We start from the raw sequence: 20,625 nt of genomic DNA on the forward strand, positions 1-20,625 counted from the left end.
CCTGACCCAGAGACTCCCCAGACTCTTGAATAGACTGCCCATACATGTCAAGCAAAGCGCATCTTTGGTCCTCTTTAAAAGGAACCTTGATGATTGGATGGGAGAAAGAAAATTCAGCCCGGGGACTACATCAGTTGCCCTGCTAGATAGGGGTCCATAGATGTAAATAGTGTGGGAAGAAATAGCCAGGGAATTTTTATGGCTAGGCTTGTATTGGCCCTAGGGCAGATAGCCTAGTACCAACCTATGAACCTATGACCCATGTGGTGCATGTGATACCTGCACAGTAATGTGTTGTGGCAATCACACTAGTGATTAGTTGTATTCCTGGCCCTTCCATGTGTGTCAATGTGTGTGCGTCCCTATGAGAGTGTGGCTGTGTTGATACTGGCACCTATTCATGTGGACAGGCACATGTGCTACACCTACTGTATAACTACCATATCCCTGTTGCAGATGCCACTCACCATCACATATACGTTTTGAGGGCTCCTCAACATTTAACCTATGTGGAGCATCCGATAACTGCATAGAAATGTAATAGCACGACATAGTCATCAGTGGTTTGATACCCTGTGCTGGTAGGCATGTGACACAAACATGCTTACGTTTTACTCTCCCACCCCTCCCTGACTTTACTTTGCCTCTGTCTGCCTCTCTCACTCCCTCTCTGGTGGATGTGGAGACCTATACCTGGTTTGTTTAGGCAGCAGCATGTGCATTTTAATTGATGCTCATGATCAGCTGATGGCCACTGCATGAATTGCAGCCCTCCTCTAGCTGATTGCATATGGAACATTTGTGGTAACATTACCATTGCCAACTGCATGGAAACACACTCCAGTATCTAGGAACATCATGTTGGTGTTGGGCCTTTTCATTCACTGTAAGCAGGAACTCATTCTGTTGTTTGGCAAACTGCATCTCAGATGGATTGGGGATTTACCTATAACAACATACACTGTGGAAACAGGGCAACACACAGGAGGGGGATGTGCCTGACCTGACTACAGACTGTAAGTGCTGCTATACTGCATTTGGAGTAATGTTGGTTTAACAGGGTATGTGTGGATATAGCTGTCCTACATGTTTTAATAACTGCCATGTCAGTGCTATGTTTGAGGGAACCCCATCTGTAGGGTCATCTGCAGACTGGGCAGTGTGTGGTGTCTCATGTGTTACCCACAGAGCACCTATCTGTGGACTGCAGATGGTAGTGTGAGGATTGCAGTCTGTAGATGGTGACAGCCATGAGAGTTACTGACTTCATATCCCTCATAGGACATATGTTGCAACAAACCTTGTTACAACAGTAAATGTATGAGGTTATCACAGCAACATGTCAATATTGGCCATGTGTATGTGCCTCCAGCCACAACTCTGTCAACCTTTCTACATATGTCATGCAGTAAGAGGAGCATATGTGCTGTACACCATAATTAGTTACATCATAACTGATAACAAGCCAGTGAGATATCAGACTGCTACACATGTTATGTATAGTAGGGGTTATATCTGTTGACATCACCTGAAAATTCTGTGGTTATCTGTACAGTGCTGAGGTCTGTGTACGTAAGGTGAATGTCGACAGTGTACGTATTGATAATATGTACATTGGCCTATGTACAGACTGTGGTAGATGTCATTGTTCTTGGTCCAGTTCTATCGGATGTTCGACTGTATGTTACCCTATCGGCTTACATGTTTGTAGGGCCATATACACACATGTCCCATATCACAGACAGGCATCAGACCACACTGTGTAGTGGCCCAATATATGTAGGGATAGTGTGTGAGTGGTATGTATGAGGATGGTGTTGAACAAATAGTCCATATACTGTAATATAACGCTAGCGTACCATACGTGGCTGTGTTCACATTGGCTGTGGTTATGCACTTTCACACTGATGTATTGTACTCTGTGTTGTGACATGTCTAAAGAGCCTGCTATATATGCAGGTACATGTGCATTCCCCAATAGGAAATGTAGGCCAGTGCTGAGCCAGTCTGCCTGTAGCCTGCACAGTGCTTTTTTACATGCCTAGCAGCTTAGTGTACGTACCCTGTGTGATGTCATGTCCAGATACTTGCCAGATGTACAGCTGCCCGTCCTCCCTTAACAGTCATATATGTCATACAGAGCAGTGGGATGCTGTACCGATGTATGTCAGTATCTAGTGGGTAGTATGTGGCCATTGCACATCTGTACCAGTGGTTATTATGTGTCAGGACAGACAGGGGTGTGTGAATGCATAACCTATGGGGCAAATGTATACCAGTCATTACATGTTATACCCGTCTACATGGCTGTTAACATCTACATTGTCAGGCTTGGTCCACATGCCTTGCACTAAGTGGTTCTTTGTACACCTTTGGACTATCCAGAGTGTGTCAGAATGTCCACATATATTAGCCAATATCTTTGCTGTAGTCCACAGGAGCATTATGTGCTCGCAGTGGTACTGTACTATGATGTCCTTAGAAAGCCTGTCAGTAGCCAATGGCGCACATTTTAAAAGCAGATGTGACCTCCCACACACACCATGTCTGTAAAGACAATCCCTGTTACAGTAGCACTAGTCTTCAAATATACCTACTATACTCACCAGACATTCCCATGCACAGACAGCATTACAGATAGCAGGTAGCAATACCTATTACAAAAGAACCTGCACACTCAGGCTAGCTACATATTTGTAGGAGGTTCCAGAACTGCAGACAGAGTGTGAGTAGAGTTGTGTTATGCTTTGTATAGTACTGGTGTTACAGGGTGTGTGTGTACATACTAGTTTACCTTGGAATGCAGTCTGTCTACATAGCTCTCAACTGTGGGCCTATCCTCTTGATGACCAGAGGTGTGCCTATCATGTTTTTTTCTGTCCACCACACAGGTCCTGTGTCAGATATTTCACTTGTAGTGTGTGCGTTGAGTGCTATCAGTACATGGCTACATCCATTTATGTTTCTAACCTCAAATCCCTGACTAGGGGTATGTTGCAGACTATCCTGTAACACCAGTGACGTGCTTAGTGTATGGCAACAGTTTTCCACATATGGGCCTGTGTTCCAGCCTCTGTCCTCCACCTACATGCAAAGCTTTGTACATATGACATGCTGTCAGGGGTTGTTCTGTAGTGGCATGTGAGTATATCACACTGGCATTCCTGCCATCAATCCACTGCTGTTGTATCCCCCACACATACAGTGGGGCTGGGGCCATATATGTGTGCTTCACCTACACAATACATGTATGCCTTTATGCACTCCAGAGGCCAGTGTATGTAACAGTGGTATATGACCATGTATTATTGAGCCTGAGGGAGCATGCACCATCAATAACCTAGGCTGTTACAACATGTGGGGGTATCAAAGGTGAGCTGCCGTAAGATATCTGGATGTACATTACCATACAATTCACCTATATTTAAATTAATTACATAAATTGGGTTAATGCAGGCTTACTGCCTCCTGCCGTACAGACTGTTCTGTTTGTCAGTGTGCTTATGATGGTGTCAGTTATGCCTTGTTATGTAACAGTTACATCCCATTGTGTCAACTGAGGTCTTTACCACCTAGTGATTGTGTACAGAGTGTAGACAGAGGCTGCTGAACTATACACCTGCATTACTTACTGTTGACTATTTCAAATCCTGTGGCCCAGTCTGTCTTTACTATTGTACTATTTGAAGGGCTCTGCCTGGACAGCAACATTTGTAAACCTTTCCAGACTACTATATTAGTATAACTGCTTCACAGTTGCATTACTCTGTTTATATGGATGTCAGTGTCTGAACAGCTATATGACATGGCATATACAACTGTAATAGTACACAAATTAAGGTTTTCCATTTAGGCAAACCTGTGTGTGGTGTTATATCCTATGACCTCTCTGTAAGTATATGTTGCAGGCAACGATTGGTATTTATATGGGTGGCTCATACAGTGCCCAGTTGTTAAGGTGGTAACTGTAGGCAGAGTGGCTGTTCCATATTGTGTGCACCTTCTACATATGTATCTTACTTTACATATCTCTGCATGTGTATGTGTAGTCATATATATATATATATATATATATATATATATATATATATATATATATATATATATATATATATGTATATCTGTATTTGCATATATGTGTCTGTGTATATGTATCCTAGGGATGTTGATAGCATCCATATTGTACATTTCCTATGGGAGCCAGACTGTACTGTATGATATGTTACCGATACCAGCCTGACATCATACAGGTGGGATGTAGCACTGTTAACATCTTGTGCCCATATCATGTCAGGTCCTATTTATGGGATCTGCAACACTTGGTAGTGTATTGCAGGGCAGACGTGTTTGGCTGTGGGGGGTATACCTATTCGTGCAAGCCGTATATTGTTTGGGGCCTCTCAACCCCATTAATGGTGCATGTGGACATATATGTTTTAGTTATTTTCCCATTGTTATCTACAGATGTATGTCCGTATATATATATATATATATATATATATATATATATATATATATATATATATATATATATATATATATATATATATATATATATCTACATGCTTACATAAATATAACTATGTCCGTATATACCTATATATATATATATATATATATATATATATATATATATATATATATATATATATATATATATATACTTACATATAGATAACTTGCTGTATATATTTAGACATATATATCTATAGATGTAGGCATTTGCATGACACCCAAAACACCGACACCAAAAGACCGACAACACACAATACCGACAACACACAAAACCGAACACCATAACACCGACACCCAAAATGTAAACTACACATTACACACAACTATACATGCACTAACCTTAACCAAAACCCTAACCCTAAGGTCCGACACAACCGCACACTTACCCTACCCGCACCCTAACCCTAACTCACTTAACCCACCCCTAAACCTACAGTCCATCACTATCGCACACATACCCTACTTGCACCCTAACCCTAACTCACTTAACCCACCCTTAAACATATAGTCCGTCACTATCGCACACTCACCCTACCCACACCCTAACCCTAACTCACTTAACCCACCCCTAAAACTACAGTCCCTCACTATCCCACACTTACCTGTCCGCTCCCTAACACTAAATCCCTCACTCTATTCCACACTTACCGAGTCGCGCTCACACCTTCCCATGTCGGTGTTCTGTCCGTCGGGATCTCACCTTGTCGATCATCTGCATTGTCGGTCTTCTCGTCTCCTTCTTTAGAGTGTCGGCCTTCTGGAGTGTCGGTGTACTGAAGGGGACCCATTTATGAATATATATATATATATATATATATATATATATATATGTATATAGTTATATATATATATATATATATATATATATATATATATATATAATATATGTTGTATCTCTTTAGATATTAATATATTCACACACACACACACACACACACACACACACACACATCTACATGTTGGAATACATTCTCTGTACTGTTGAATGACTGGGCTGGCTGATATGTTTGTGAATACATCAGGGTTATGTATATCTAACAGGGCTTAGTGGTAAATCACTTTGTTTATGGTGTGCAGGATCCTGGGTTCGAGACTTGCAGAGGCTGTTTATTTTGTTGCTGGGCAGAAAAAGGGCCATTGGATGCAGAGTGATTAAGGTATGTTTGAGCAGTTGTAAGCAAGTTTGTGTGGGTTTGCATGAAGGGAAGGACTGCTAACTTCCGATTACAGTTTCTTATACTCAGTTAGCTTCTAAATTGCTTAACCAGTGTAGGCATTGCTTACCTCCACACAAACAGGCTTAAACCCACTTACTGATGCTTAAAAGTGCTTACTTCTGCTTACCCCCACGCTAATTTCTTTAAAAGAAAAGAAGAAGGGGTTGATAGGAAAGTGGTGAAAAAAGGGGCACAAAAAGGGAACTACAGCAAGGAAACTAGCCAGGGATGTGCAGTAAGGCTATAGGGAAGGTCCATAGCTGCCCATTTCTTCTACAGCAACAGCTGTGCATATACACTGGATTTGGAGGTAGATTTGGACACTCAAACCCCTGGAAGGGGGTGAGGACAACAATAATAAGTTATGATGCCAGTTAGACTGTATTACATGTATCCAGTGGACACGTCTGCAAAATGGACAGCTATGTATGGGGCAAGATTTTTTTGTGGGAACAGATTGCCCTTTTTTTTCAGGTGAGAGTGGGATGTTGGGGAGGGGTAGCAGGTATATTTGGGGAGGTAGGTTGGGTAGGTTAACAGGCAAGACAAACAAGACACATACAGGGGCAATATATGACATGTGGGTGGTAAACTCCTTGATGGGGAGGGGTGTTGGGAAATCGGAAGCCCATTAGCCCCCTAGTTGAAACAGTGGGATGGAGGTCCCCACCCATGAGCAGTCACCGCTGCACCTTCAAAGCCCCAATGGTGGCTGGGGGCTGAGTTGCAGAGCCAGACTGATGCTCTAGTTATGGCATGCAACCCTCTAGCTGACGTAGCAGATCACCAAGATGCTGGCTGATCTCTCTACGTACTACAACCCCGACCTGGCGACAGGTGACAGGTGCCTGTCTGTGCCTGCTTCCGGGGGGGGGGTGAGCCCCATCCCATTAGGTGGTTCCACCTGAAGGTGGTGCAGGACCAACGGACAGTGAGGTCTCGGGTTGGGCCCCACACATGCTGATGTCCTGTGCCACAGCCAGCTGAGGTGGGACAGGTGGGTCTGCTGGGACCGGCCTTCCCAAGTGTGCTATAGTGTTTAGATTTCATCATCATATGTGGGTTAGTAATAGTCAACACATTCCAGGGTTAGATATAACAGCATGCCTTAATATTCCCATTAACCCAGACACCAGATATGGAACAGTTGTGTAGCAAACAGAACACATGCATATATGGGACAACAGTGGTAATAAGAACAGCATGCACGTACATTGATGGCACCATGCCACCAATGTTGGGATAATTCAATATAGCACATGCATGGTAACAATTAAAATATTTATCAAACAATTGGACATTATCAGAACATAGGTGTCATTGCATACCAGTTGGGGAGAGTATGTTGATTATTGTTGGAGATATGGTGGGGGGACAGAAAATGTCAATTAACAACTAGTATATTCCTGTAGTCCACATTACGTACCTAGTCAGTGCTGTTATCTGTACCTTACAAGTCTTACTACACTACCCTATAGCCTTAGTTTGGACAGTGATATGGCTGTTGTCATCGTTACACATGAACTGGTTTTACCTGCAGTATACACCTTATACCTGTGAAGGAAATGTTTGTTAACACTAACTGTTTCTACACATACTCCCAGATTCTGGGTTGATGTTGTGCACATAGCTATCCAACTCTTTCTGCACAGACTCTGGCCATGTGTTGACCGCATGCTGGTGTGCTGGGACATATCTAGAATATTGCCTTCTTCCACCTTTAGTGACCTGACACACACATATACATGCTTTCCTACACAGTTATATTATGAAGCACAGTGTGGGTGACAGTGATCAGTGATACTTTTTTATTCAGAAAAACTGCAACACGCACAAATCCCTACAATACCAGAGTAAACAGTACCAGTACAGGTTATACTGGTCTTTATTTCTCAGCACAGTGTTCATATCTGACATCCCTGTGGGAGCAATGTTTGTTAGCACTACATAACGTTTGCCACACAGACTTCCAGATTACACATTAGTATTATGCACATACATCTCACTCTGTTACTGCACACACTCTGGTCACAGCTTGACAACATGGGAGTGTAGATAGAACATACTTGAAATATTACTCTCCTAACAGTTTTGGGGGTTGCTACAGTGACAGGTTTGTTCTCATAGATGTTTGACAATCACTTGTATTCCATGTTTGCTGGCTAAACATCTGGGATCATCCCACAGACTTAACAGGGGGACAGGCAGCAGATATCGGCCCATATACTGGACATTCTGGCCTCATCTGTACAGTTGTGGGGTATGATTCTGTATGCAGCTTACATCCACTCCAAGGATTCAGACCATGGCTGTGTCTGCTACAACTTAAACACTGTCCATCACAGTTATGTCTGCTATATAGATATTGCTGTATATCTCCTATCTGCTTTCTGTCTTATTAATCCCCTGTGCTTTTGCATTCTGACCTAGTATTACAACACTCTTATACAGCTCTCCTAGACAGTAATATTTTGTAGGACAGGGTGGGTGACAGTGATGTGTAATACCTCATTATTCAGAGCAACTGCATCAGTCACAATGCCATACAATACCAATGTAAACAGTACCAGTACAGGGCATCATTCTTGAATTTCTGGGCACAGTGTTGGTATGTGGCAGGCCTGTGTGAGAAATGTCTGTTAGCACTACTTAAATGTTGCCACACAGTACCAGATTCCACATTACTATTATGCACATATATCTCACTCTGTTACTGTACACACTCTGACCACAGCTTGACAAGTTGGGGTGTAAATGGGATATACGTGGCTTCTTAGTCTCATAAGGTTTTAGGGAGTTGCTAGTTTGCCAGCTTTGTTCTCATAGATGTGTGTCAATCAGTTGCATTTCCTGTTTGCTGCCTATATGTCTGGGGTCATCCCACTGATTTCCCAGGGGTCAGGTTGATAGACAACAGATATGAGCCACTTTACTGGACATTCTGGACATATCTGTACAGTTGTGGGGTATGATTCTGCATGCAGACTACTACCACTGGCAAGATTTGCACCATGGCTGTGTGTGCTAAACAAAACAACAGTTCACATCTCAGTTGCATGTGCTATTTGGGTTTTGTCGGCTGCATTTCCCCTGTATTCTGTCTATGTGTCTCTCAGTTGTGCTAAATCGCCTCTGGGAATTACACCAGTCATATACAGGCATTCCTACACATTCAATTTATGTTGCACGGTGTGGGTTACAGTGCTTAATACAACAGTACTATTACATGATTGCAAATCTACATTACCATATGATACCAGAGTATACACATGCAGTCCAGCAGTTAGACCTTTATTGTCAGGCTGTTACGCTTTTATTTATATACATACTATATAAGACTCTTCCTACCATATTCTCCAGTGTATGCAGTACTTGCCTTGAACAATACAGGTTTTATACAGGAAATTGATTTACTACTTATTTTAGTTTTATGTCCTATGACAGTAAATGCATGAGTATTACTGACCTGCCTCACATCGCAACACAAGGTGACTGACGTGGGCCTTCTGGTTCATGGCTCACTCCATTGCAGATGTGGGGAGACATAAGAGGAATATTTAACCATACCTATCCATGATATACCTGAGCTGGCAATTATTACACACATAGTGGGCTGATACTTACACACAACTGGAACATCCCCTGCTGCTCTAGCCTCTTGGATGCACTGGTCCAAGAGGTCCCATTTACACTGCTTCAGATCAGCATAGTGATGCCTGACCTGCTCACCAGTTCAGGGTATGCCAGTGACACTGGTGAGGTCATGGGCAAGATGGTCCCAGGCCTCTGCCTTATATTGGGAGCCCTGGTACTGGCCCTGCAGCAGTCTCTGATCATAGTCTTTGACAAGGAGTCCTGCCATGACTCTGGGCTCCTGGACGCGCCAGCATTGCATCCGAAAGCGCACACCTTATCTGCTTAATGCTATTGTGCCTGCAAGGGGAAGCTACAACCAGTTATGAGAAGTATTCCCGCCTCTTGGGTTTAAGTAGGGCCGATTTCCCACACTTTTCCGTGATTGGCCAGTTTTGAAAAGGCTAAGCTAGACTATGGACAAACCTGCTTACCTAGGGTTGGCATTGTTTAAAGGGGTATAACACTGGGCACATTGAGTTAGCTGACCTACACATTGCTTACACCTCCTAGGCTGGCCTGTGCAATGCTTAGCATTGCTTACATTAGAGTTTGCATTATAATTTCCTTTTGGCATTGAGTTATTATTCATTACACCTTATATGTATGCCTGCTATCCATGATTCATGTGTGCATACACTGTATGGGGTCCTGGTGTTTTATTGGGGACCACCACTCTGTTACAATTACAACTGACTTCTGGGCTTACTGCTTTACTCCAGTTCACATATTTGTTTTATGTAGTGGGTTAAGGCACATATGTCTGTATATGGATCCTTTTACAGGTTCAGTTTGGTTTTACAATGGTGAAGACTTGTTTGCTGATGCCTCATTCTTCTGTACTTCTGTGATGGTTTGGTGGTTAACTACTATGACTGTTGTGTATAGGGTCCTGGGTTCGAGACCTGCATGGCTGTTTATTTTGTGTATGGGCAGAACAAGGGCCACTGGATACAGAGAGATTAAGGCACTTTTGAGCATTTTTAAGTGGGTTTGTGTGGGTTGGCGCAAGGGTAAGTAATGCTAACCTCTGGTTACATATGCTTACAGAGATTTAGCTTCAGAATTGTTTAACCTGTGTGTGCATTGCTTACCCCATGCAAACAGGCTTAATCTCACTTACTAGTGCTTAAATATGCTTACTACTGCTTACCGGTGCTTAAATCTGCTTACTAGTGCTTTATTCATTATGACACTGACACCTCACATGTGCATTTACTGCAGTACTCCAGTTCATAAATATATGCTATTTAGTGGGTTATGCAACAATAATATTAGTCATAACATGCTTTGCCATGGAAAATGAAATGTGCTGCAGTGGGACTCGAACCTGAAATGCCTGCTTGTAAGGCAAATGCTCTGCCCACTACCCTATTGCTATGCTGCGTCATGTGCATATATCTTCCTTGTTATCATCTTCAGCCATTTAAACTGCATTAACCGTAGCTAAGCGATGGGCACACCCACGCACCTATGGTTAGCTTTTATCAGATTTAAAAAAAAAAACCCGGGTTTGAACATTTTATTTCTGTATACTTTTGCTGTTGTACATGAAGGGGACTGTTGGTGGGGATATGCGGACACCTACGAGTGGTCTCGATCATTTTTTACCCCTTTCTGCTGTTCTTCATTGCGGGGGCATGTATATTCTGAGAGATCTGCTCTCAAACACACCCCCTGCACTCTTACATGCTCCGTGTAAGATTAGGAGCTCAGGCAGCGTGCCTCATTACTATGGCACACTCCCGTCCTGCTCCTAAACAGCCACCTCCATGCAGGACTGAGCTAGTTCTGCATGGAGGAATAGTAAATCCAGGGAAATGTTTTACATCTGGAAGTGAAAGGCTGAGAGCTGTGCTTTTGTTCTCCATCAGCAATGATGCAAGTAGCCAGTGAAGAGTTTACTGCCATATACTTCAGCTGTCCCTGATTTTGCCTAATATTTTCCCCATATATATCATAACTAACATTGTTTCTATTTTTTAGTATATCAGTAAGGATTGCAGTCAGTCTATAATGCCATATATTAGACATTAGAGTTTCATACTGCTTATCACTCTGAAAACATGTCAATACAAACCTGTTTTACAATTAACATTTTAGTAAGTTACAATACTATTTGATCCTTTATTCCCCCATTATTTTAAGCTATGTCTGCAATTCTTGAGCATATAAGTTGAGATATATGCTTCCTGGTCAAGGCTGTTGCCTGGCATACTCACTGTAGTCAAGGGAGTAAAATTACTTTTTCTAAGCATATGTGAGAAAAATAATGTCTAAAACAACAAAAGGTAATGTCTGGAACTGTCTGAAAATTAATGCCTGCAATGCAGACCTATTTATATTGTGGTTTACAGACAAGCCAGCTCATATGAAAGCATCTTTTCCTGATATAGGGGAAAGAGGACAAAAATGATTCAATGTGCTGATAACATAATTTGGAGAGGTGTACATTCTAAGACAGTGAGTATAAAATTAATATATTTGGCTATACTCCTGCTCCTGCCTCATTCAACATCTTACCTAATACAGCTATTGTAGAGATCAGTGCACAGTCAACAGGAAGCTGATATTTATAAGCTAACAACATGGAAAGCCAGACTCACATATTTCAGTAAATAACTACCGGTGCTGATTTTCCATTACAGTTACAGTATGTGGCCAAAGACAGCTACCTAAAAAGCATTTAAATTATACTGTGAGTGGCCATTTGCATGCATACACAAAGACCACACCCTTACTATATAATCCTCTACAACCTCCAAACATTAAATACATTTACAAGAGTACCATGTTGTGTTATTTAATACTTTTTTAAAATAATATACAGTAAATAATAACAAAAAAAAATCAAGTGTTGTGTTCAATATATTAGCTGATAAAACTTAGTTAACTGTGCTGAATGCAACAAAACAATAGTGTGAGCAGTATACTGGGCAGCCACTTAGCCATGGTCCACCCTGGAGCTGATGCTATAGGGCGAATGTGTGTGTGTGTGTGTGTGTGTGTGTGTGTGTGTGTGTGTGTGTGTGTGTGTGTGTGTGTGTGTGGGTCTGTATATATGTGTGTGTGTGTGTGTGTGTGTGTGTGTGTGTGTGTGTGCGTGCATGCGTGTGTGTGTGTGTGTGTGTGTGTGTGTGTGTGTGTGTGTGTGTGTGTGTGTGTGTGTGTGTGTGTGTGTGTGTGCGTGTGTGTGTGTGTGCATCTGTGTGTGTACTTGTGTTATGTGTGTTACATTCTGAACACCTTTAAGTAATTGCTAAACATTTCATTATTTGTTGTCTCTCATAAATAAATGATCTCAAGGTGGTAGCTGATACTAGGAATGAGATCACAAAATGCAAGTAATATAAGGTTTTACAAAAAAGTCAAAACATGCACTCCATACTGAAAAGTAAAGTGCAAGACTACTTACTCTGCAAGTGAAAAATTAAAGCGGTAAGTTAAACTTGATAAACAGCAACATTAATCAGCCTCTCTATAACTCTGAAGATGCACCTTCAATTAAAGAGACATTTATTTTGTGACTGCAAACCACTATCTGCTCAAGTCTGTTTATGATGGGGTTGTTGGTGGGGAGTCTTTTTACAAATTAGTGTGATTCAGACAACAAAACAGCATGATACCAAATCTGGTAGCGTTCTATAATTTAATGTCTTGTTAAAGTTGTTTCCTGTTACTTTTGACCACACTGAGAAAAAAAAGTTATTAGAGGAATCTTTGTAGGAGGTTTTATGCCAAGATTGTAGAACTGCATTAACATGAGTTCTGATGGTTCACTGTAGTTGCCCATTTCCTGATCATTATGTGCTGCCAGTGTGGTATTTTTATTTATTTTTTTTATGGAACTGTGAATAATTGATGGGTCACCAACTTTCCCCAGTAGGGTGGATGGATGCTACATTTCATTCAGGATGTTGTTCACTTTAGACAGGTTGGAGGATGGCATCACAGAAGCTGATCTTGGGATTGCCATGATTTTAACTAGTGTTCTCACTACCTTCTCCCTCTCCATCTCCTTTTGGATGGCAAAGCTTCATTCCTTCTCCCTCTCCCTCTCCTTTTGGATGGCAAAGCTTCATTCGATGGGGTCTGATTGTCCACTGGATAAACAAGTACATGTTATTATGTAAAGGTAAATGCCAAATCAGTACAGTTAAAAACTGCTATAAATATTGTGTCATTTACTTTGAAGTAAATTAAGAAATTTGAATTAATTAGGGATGTCACTGCAGTAACTGCCTCATATCTGCAAAAGTCTTTGCTCTTGTCATTGTGTGTGAAGAAAAGTTATGGGAAAGTCACACATCAGATGCTTTCAGGTAGAAAAATGCTTGTCTTCCCTGAATCTCACCAGAATTCTAAGTTTGTTGCTGCAGTCACCAAAGGCGGGACTGCCTTTGGTGGGTCATCAGGGCTTGATGGTTGCCTGAATCATCTGTGTGTTCTTTCAGGTATGATGGGGTAAAGGTAGCTTTAATGTGACTGATAGAGATTCCTCTAAACATTCTGAAATGTAGCTACCCTCCACATTCTGTCTAAGGCTAACAAGAATTAAGTAACTTCTTTTTTGATGGTTTTCTAAGTCATTAGTTTATTTTGAAGGTGTTTTTTATTTTCACTTAGTGATTAGATAAGACTACCTTACTATCCAATATCTTTACAACCTTCATTTGCATTATGATAATTCCATAAAGGGCATTTTGGCAACCCATTATTCTATATTTACTCTATTTTTGTATGACTATACTGTTAATTTCAGGCATATTAGTCAGGATTTTATCTACAGATAGGACTAGATTGTCCATCTTATTTTCTAGTCTAGATCTGAACTTTGGATGACCTTAACGAGCTTGTCCCAGTGATTTCCAGAGTCTTGTACCAAAGTGTTTATCACTTCATGGAACCTTGCAAACCTCTAAAAACTCTGGATTTTAAGAGTTGTAAATATTGAATTCATGACAACGGGATGGCAACAATTTACATATGTATTATGATGCTGGAAAATGTCACAGCAGAAAAATATAAACTGATAAACTAGTCCTGTGATACTGAGCACCACAGTTAAGCCGCTTGCAAGCCAGTTACTCACCGTGCACCCTACTTTTGTTAACAAAAGAAACAAATATTTAAAACCATGAAACACTATTCACCCTGTGCTGAATAATATGGTATTTAGAGTATGATGCATTTACTTCAGTTTTTGTCATCTTACTTTTGTTATAGTGAGTACTGCAGTTGTTTATAATTGACAGTAATTAAATGATGTATTTCTTAATAATGATGCTAGAAGGCTGATAATAAAATTATGTATCTTTAACTATATATTGAAAACATTTTAATGAATAATTAGGACTATCTATCTATGTATCAATATGGCACTCTTTCTCTCTATATATGGATCTACTTTGAAAGGTCGAAATTCCAAAACTTTGAAATTCAGTCTACCAAGATGAGAATATTGAAGATTTGGAACTTTGAAACTTTAATAAAATAAAAAAAGAACATTTTTGCAGGGAGGCAAACCGCCCTGCACACCCCACAACTCCCATTAAATAAATATTCCAACTCCAAGATCACACTACAGTGAGGAAAACGGTAAATTTGCTGTTCTGCTCTGTATGCGATCTCCAATAAGAACATTTGAAGTTTCAAAACTTCAATATTCTGGTTTTGATAGAGTGAATTTTGAAGTTTTGGAATTTTGACCTTTTAAAAAGTAGACCCTCTCTCTCTCTTTATATATATGTGTATATATATATATATATATATATATATATATATATATATATATATATATATGTGTGTGTGTGTGTGTATATATATATATATATATATATATATATATATATATATATATATATGTGTATATATATATATATATATATATATATATATATATATATATATATATATATATATATATATATATATATATATATATATATATATATATATATATATATATATATATATATATATATATATATATATATATATATATATATATATATATATATGTATATATATATATATATATGTATATATATAGGCATATACATCTTATTTTTCCTTAAAAAAATGTACTCACACAGTGGGAAGTTTATCTGTCTACACTGCTGCTGCTGAATCATTAGCATTACCTGCAATCTTGACTCGACATCTCTCTCTCTCTCTTTATATATATGTGTATATATATATATATATATATATATATATATATATATATATATATGTGTGTGTGTGTGTATATATATATATATATATATATATATATATGTATATATATATATATATATATATATATATATATATATATATATATATATATATATATATATATATATATATATATATATATATATATATATATATATATATATATATATATATATATATATATATAGGCATATACATCTTATTTTTCCTTAAAAAAATGTACTCACACAGTGGGAAGTTTATCTGTCTACACTGCTGCTGCTGAATCATTAGCATTACCTGCAATCTTAACTCGGCATCAGCAGTTTATATACCTGCTAGGTAATGCAGCAAATCTACTAACATTGTTTGAAACCTACTAAATCTATGCTAATCACTGAAACCACAAGTAAAATATAATGCTCTACATACATAAAACATAGATATCTCAAACACCCTAGCCCTCCTCACCCATGACGCAGTTAGTTTAGCATAAATAAATATATAAATAATTAAATAAAACCACATTTCTACTCACTTCAGTATCAGCAAGCAAGTTGTCACACTGCAGCAAAATCTACATACATAAATCATTCCTCACCAAAAAGATGCCCCTCTAAGTTAACTCTGTACAAACAAAATATAATGCTAGAATGAAACATCTGAAAATAAAAAAGAATAAAAAAGAAAATCAAACTCTTAACTCTGAGACTCGGAAAGTGTCTGTCTGTCCATGCTAATTGTTCAATATGGGCTGGTCATTTAACACAATGGAGAGAAATTTTAATGCAGAGACATGGCAAGTCACACTGAGAAGCACCTCATTTCCATGTTTATGAATCAAATACTGAGAAGCAACAACAACAATCTCATTTCCATGTGTATGACTCAAACACTGTGCTGTCAAATTTGACAGTGCTACCATTCTACTGATCAGCCCATGCTCTTCTGTGGTCTCTCCCCATACTTGAAAGTAGTAAATTATCAATTATACAATAAAGGTTAATTTCTCTTCAAAACCATGCACACTGGTTATCCAGCCCAACCAGTGTACCCACTGTAAACTGAGAGTACACCAAATAAAAGATTTCCATCTGCTGAACTATTGTTGAGCAGGCAGACTTTGTAATGGCATGTGCTGCATAACAGCATCCCTAACCTATTTTATAAGGGACAGAGCAAAATATGAGAGAAATCTGGGATGTTTTGCAAATCTCTGGACAGTTGAGATGAATAGCTGCCAGCACAATCATCTACTGTACTGTTGTTAAGCATACTTCTCAACTCTCAAAAAGTGCTGCGAAAGTAAACAATCCTGATTTTCCTTGCTTTTGCACTAACCTTTTAAAAAAAATAAGTTTGTATTTTCTGGGATATTGCTGAAGATTTGTGTCACTCAATAGTAGCAGACACTAGAGATATTTTAAATAAAAGCATAAGCATACAAGGGGACATTGCACTGCACCGATGTACTGTATAAGTGAGTTCCATTTGTATGCACAGTATGTCAGCATGCAGGAGCAAATCTGTTATTCTATATGTCAGTACTGAGATTTTTCCAGTCAACAAAGGGAAGAAAAAGTTATGAACTTCCCTATAAATTATCTGTGAGAAACTTTCTGTTACTTAATCAAGATCATCCAAAGGCAAAATAATAATAATAATAATAATAATAATAATAATAATAATATATTCAGAGTGCAGTACTAGAAGGTGACATGGCATCATCTGGTCCAATTACTTTTATAGGACATTCTCTCAGATTGGATAGTTAGAAACATTGCCTGTCAGGCTTTAACAATCCATCTGAACATGTACCAATTCTGCAGGCCTGAAATAATTGTCAGTTTTGCACCAGGCTGTTTATAGCTGCCCCCATTGTGCTTCATCCTTCATTTACAACTTGTCCATCTCAAGATATTGCTATACATAGTGTGGTTGAAGTCATCTCCAGAAACCCAAGTGGAAAAATGTACCTTACCCACAGTGAATCAAGTGTCCTAACTATATGTATACATTCTAAGCAAGCTAAAGATTCCTTTCAAATCCAGGATGGCCATCTAATGCACTTATTTTCTTTTGAAAGTCCTGGGCTAGACCCTAAAAATATTGATCCTGTGCACTGGCTTCTTGTAGATGAATAAAAGCCTTTCTTTTCTCACACGTGCATAATAATGAGGAATGTGTTCAAAATTATTTCTCATTTTTGTAACATATTGTAACCTCAACTACACTTTTACTGAGCAATTACTGCATGTGCATGAGCATGTCATTGCCTTATAGATGAGTCACCGCCCTTAACTAATTCTCCCAATCTTGTTTATAACTATTCTTTCTCCTCTGCCATATTTATAACTTTGATTTGGGAATCTCCCACATCCTTCTGAATACTCTTTTCTTCTATTATTGTTAGGTCAAAAAAAACTTAAAAAAAAAAGAGAGAATTGTTCTATTTTGTTTTACATTTATCTATCATGATTGCTAAGTTACCATGTAAACACCTGCTTTGTGTGACAAGTGAACTGTAAATGAAGTTGTAATGTTCTGTTTGTTCTTTTTATGTGGAGCTTTTCTCCCCGGTCCTCTACTGAAAATGGACATATATCCAGTTAGACTAGCCCGGTCAACAAATGTAAAATAAATAAAAAATAAATAAAATAAAATGATGTGTCTTTATTTCTTCATCTTGGTCTAAGATAGTGCTGCAGCCTGTTAAAAAATTCAACATGGAGAAAGATCCATGGTCAGTCACATGATTCAGTACATTGTAAACCTTCACCTAAATAACAATTCCTCTTCACCCTTGGTAACTCTCTCTTACATCTCTCTTTCCCTCTTTCTCTGATATATGTATAAAATTAGTAGCTCACAACATTACTTTGTGCAAGAAGCATTATGTAGTAGAGAAAACCTGACATCTGCCAAAGAAGCATATGAGAAGGGAGAATGCAGCCCATAATCCACATCAGAACTTTCATCCTTTACTAGTACAAGTTCTGCTACTGCTTGAATCTCAAACATCTTCAGTGCTGCAGAATCCAGATCTGTCAGATTATATGTAGATAGTTCCAGTCGTCCAGAATAAACTTAATTCAGTATCGCTGGTGTAGTACATTCATCTGGCATGGAAATGATCAGCCCATTGTTATCATCATCCTGCAGAGATAAGAGTCTCATGGGTAGATTTAATACATAACTGTTTGACAGCAGGAGATCTGAATCACCCAGTGCTCAAAGAAGAACTTCTAGATGAACTTCTCTTCCATTGCTCAAACCACTGTATCCTCTTACTGTAGCCTCTGTCTAGAAGTGGACCATCTATCTGGAATGGAAATACAGGCTGTAGGCTGCAGTAAGATGCTCATCACATTTGCAGTAGCCTTAGCTATATGGAGGTATATTCTACCAAGGATATAACAGCCAACCGGCTTCTAAAGCTTCAGGACACCTTCCATGCAACCAAATCTTCAAGTAGATCAAGAACTGAGTAAAAGACAAGTCTGAGCATGAAGACCTTCAGAGCTTTACTACTGTCAAACAGTATACTCTTTTGAGGCTTTTGAGGATCGATAGTCGGCTTGTGCTGTCATTTGCTGTGTAGATAAGTTCCCTTTGGGGGAAAAACTTCCATTTTCTTGATTTTGTTGATCTTTTATTACTTTCCTCTTTGGAAAAGTTGTTTTAATGCTAGGAGTGTTATGTTTTAATAGACAGTCTTGACACTGTAAAGTACTTGTAAATGGAACACTCATTTAAAACTAGTGTAAAGTAAGTAAAACATTTTTTTTTCTGTGGAGAAAATTTGTTTATTTTCCTTTTGTGGGGCTGGCAACGTATTTTAAAAGGCTTTTTACTGTTTTTTTTCTGTCAAAAATGTTTGTGGACTGGCAGTAGTTAGCAGCAGCTTGTCCTTAATGGGAATGAGGCACCATTTTTAGCTTGACCTTGGAACAGACTACCAGTCCCAAGGTTGGTACTTCTTACAGCCACAATAAGAAAAAGTTAAGCAAACAGTCTTTGCTATCAGAACAGACTAGCAATGTGCATCAGCCACAGGTGGGTGACTCTGCTGTGACCATTTGTTATTACTCAGACCGCTTGTCTTTTACCCTGAATCCCTCTAGTGTAGTGTCTACAGCCACTATGGACCAGGAGTTAGTTGCATCTTCTGCAGCTGTTGGGCCCCCTCAGTGGGCAAGGGAGAGACGCACTTTTCAGTCCTGGAAGAAGGAATACAAAAGGTTTTCCTGTTGTGTCAGAATGCTGTGTCCATTACTGGAGAAGTAGCTGCTTCCATTAGTATCAGTTGGCCCAATTTCTCCTGTCATAAAGAAGCAGAAAACCAAGCATGTATCCACTCTTCCACAAATTTCTTTGGAGAGGAGTAATGTACTGAGTCTGACTCAGGGTTTAATTCAGGCTATTGATCCTTCTTGTAAAGCAGTTTCTAGTAAACATAAGAGGATTCCTCTTTTCCTGAAGAGATTCAATACTCTTAATCTGAATAGAAAGATGCGGGGATGTATAGACTGTTTTTTTCTTCTCTTCCTCTGAGACTATTGCTAAAATGTGACAATGTTTTCAGTGAGAGAACACTGAGGTTTCTCAGTCCCTCTGAAGATACTATGAGTTGTTACAAAAGGAATTTCTAGAACCCACACCCATTCATCCTGCCCTGCCTGCAGTTTTCCTGATAGTCAGCTAGCTGTGCCTAAAAGGGCAGATAGGATGTATAAAGTTGCCCTGTCTTTTAAATTTGTATACACTATTCCCAAACTTGACCAAGCAGCTATATCTTTTGTAGATTTAATTCCTACTAAGCAGTCTTTGAGATAAGGATGGGGAAATTACCAATAGGTATGGGGAAAAAGTGCATACTTCTGTGACTTTGATTTTCAGAATTACGAGTTGTCAGAATCATATATTAAAGTTTGTTCTATCAAACTGTGAAAGTATGAGAACTGTTTTACCTGTAGTTTCTTTTTGTGAGGAACTAATCCACTTTATATAACTTAGTTTCTTCTTTTACATAGGCCATTACTCATTGTTTTCAATGCATGTA

This window comes from Protopterus annectens, chromosome 3.part0, assembly GCF_019279795.1.
Source record: "Protopterus annectens isolate FY-2018-M chromosome 3.part0, PAN1.0, whole genome shotgun sequence".
NCBI lineage: Eukaryota > Metazoa > Chordata > Ceratodontiformes > Protopteridae > Protopterus > Protopterus annectens.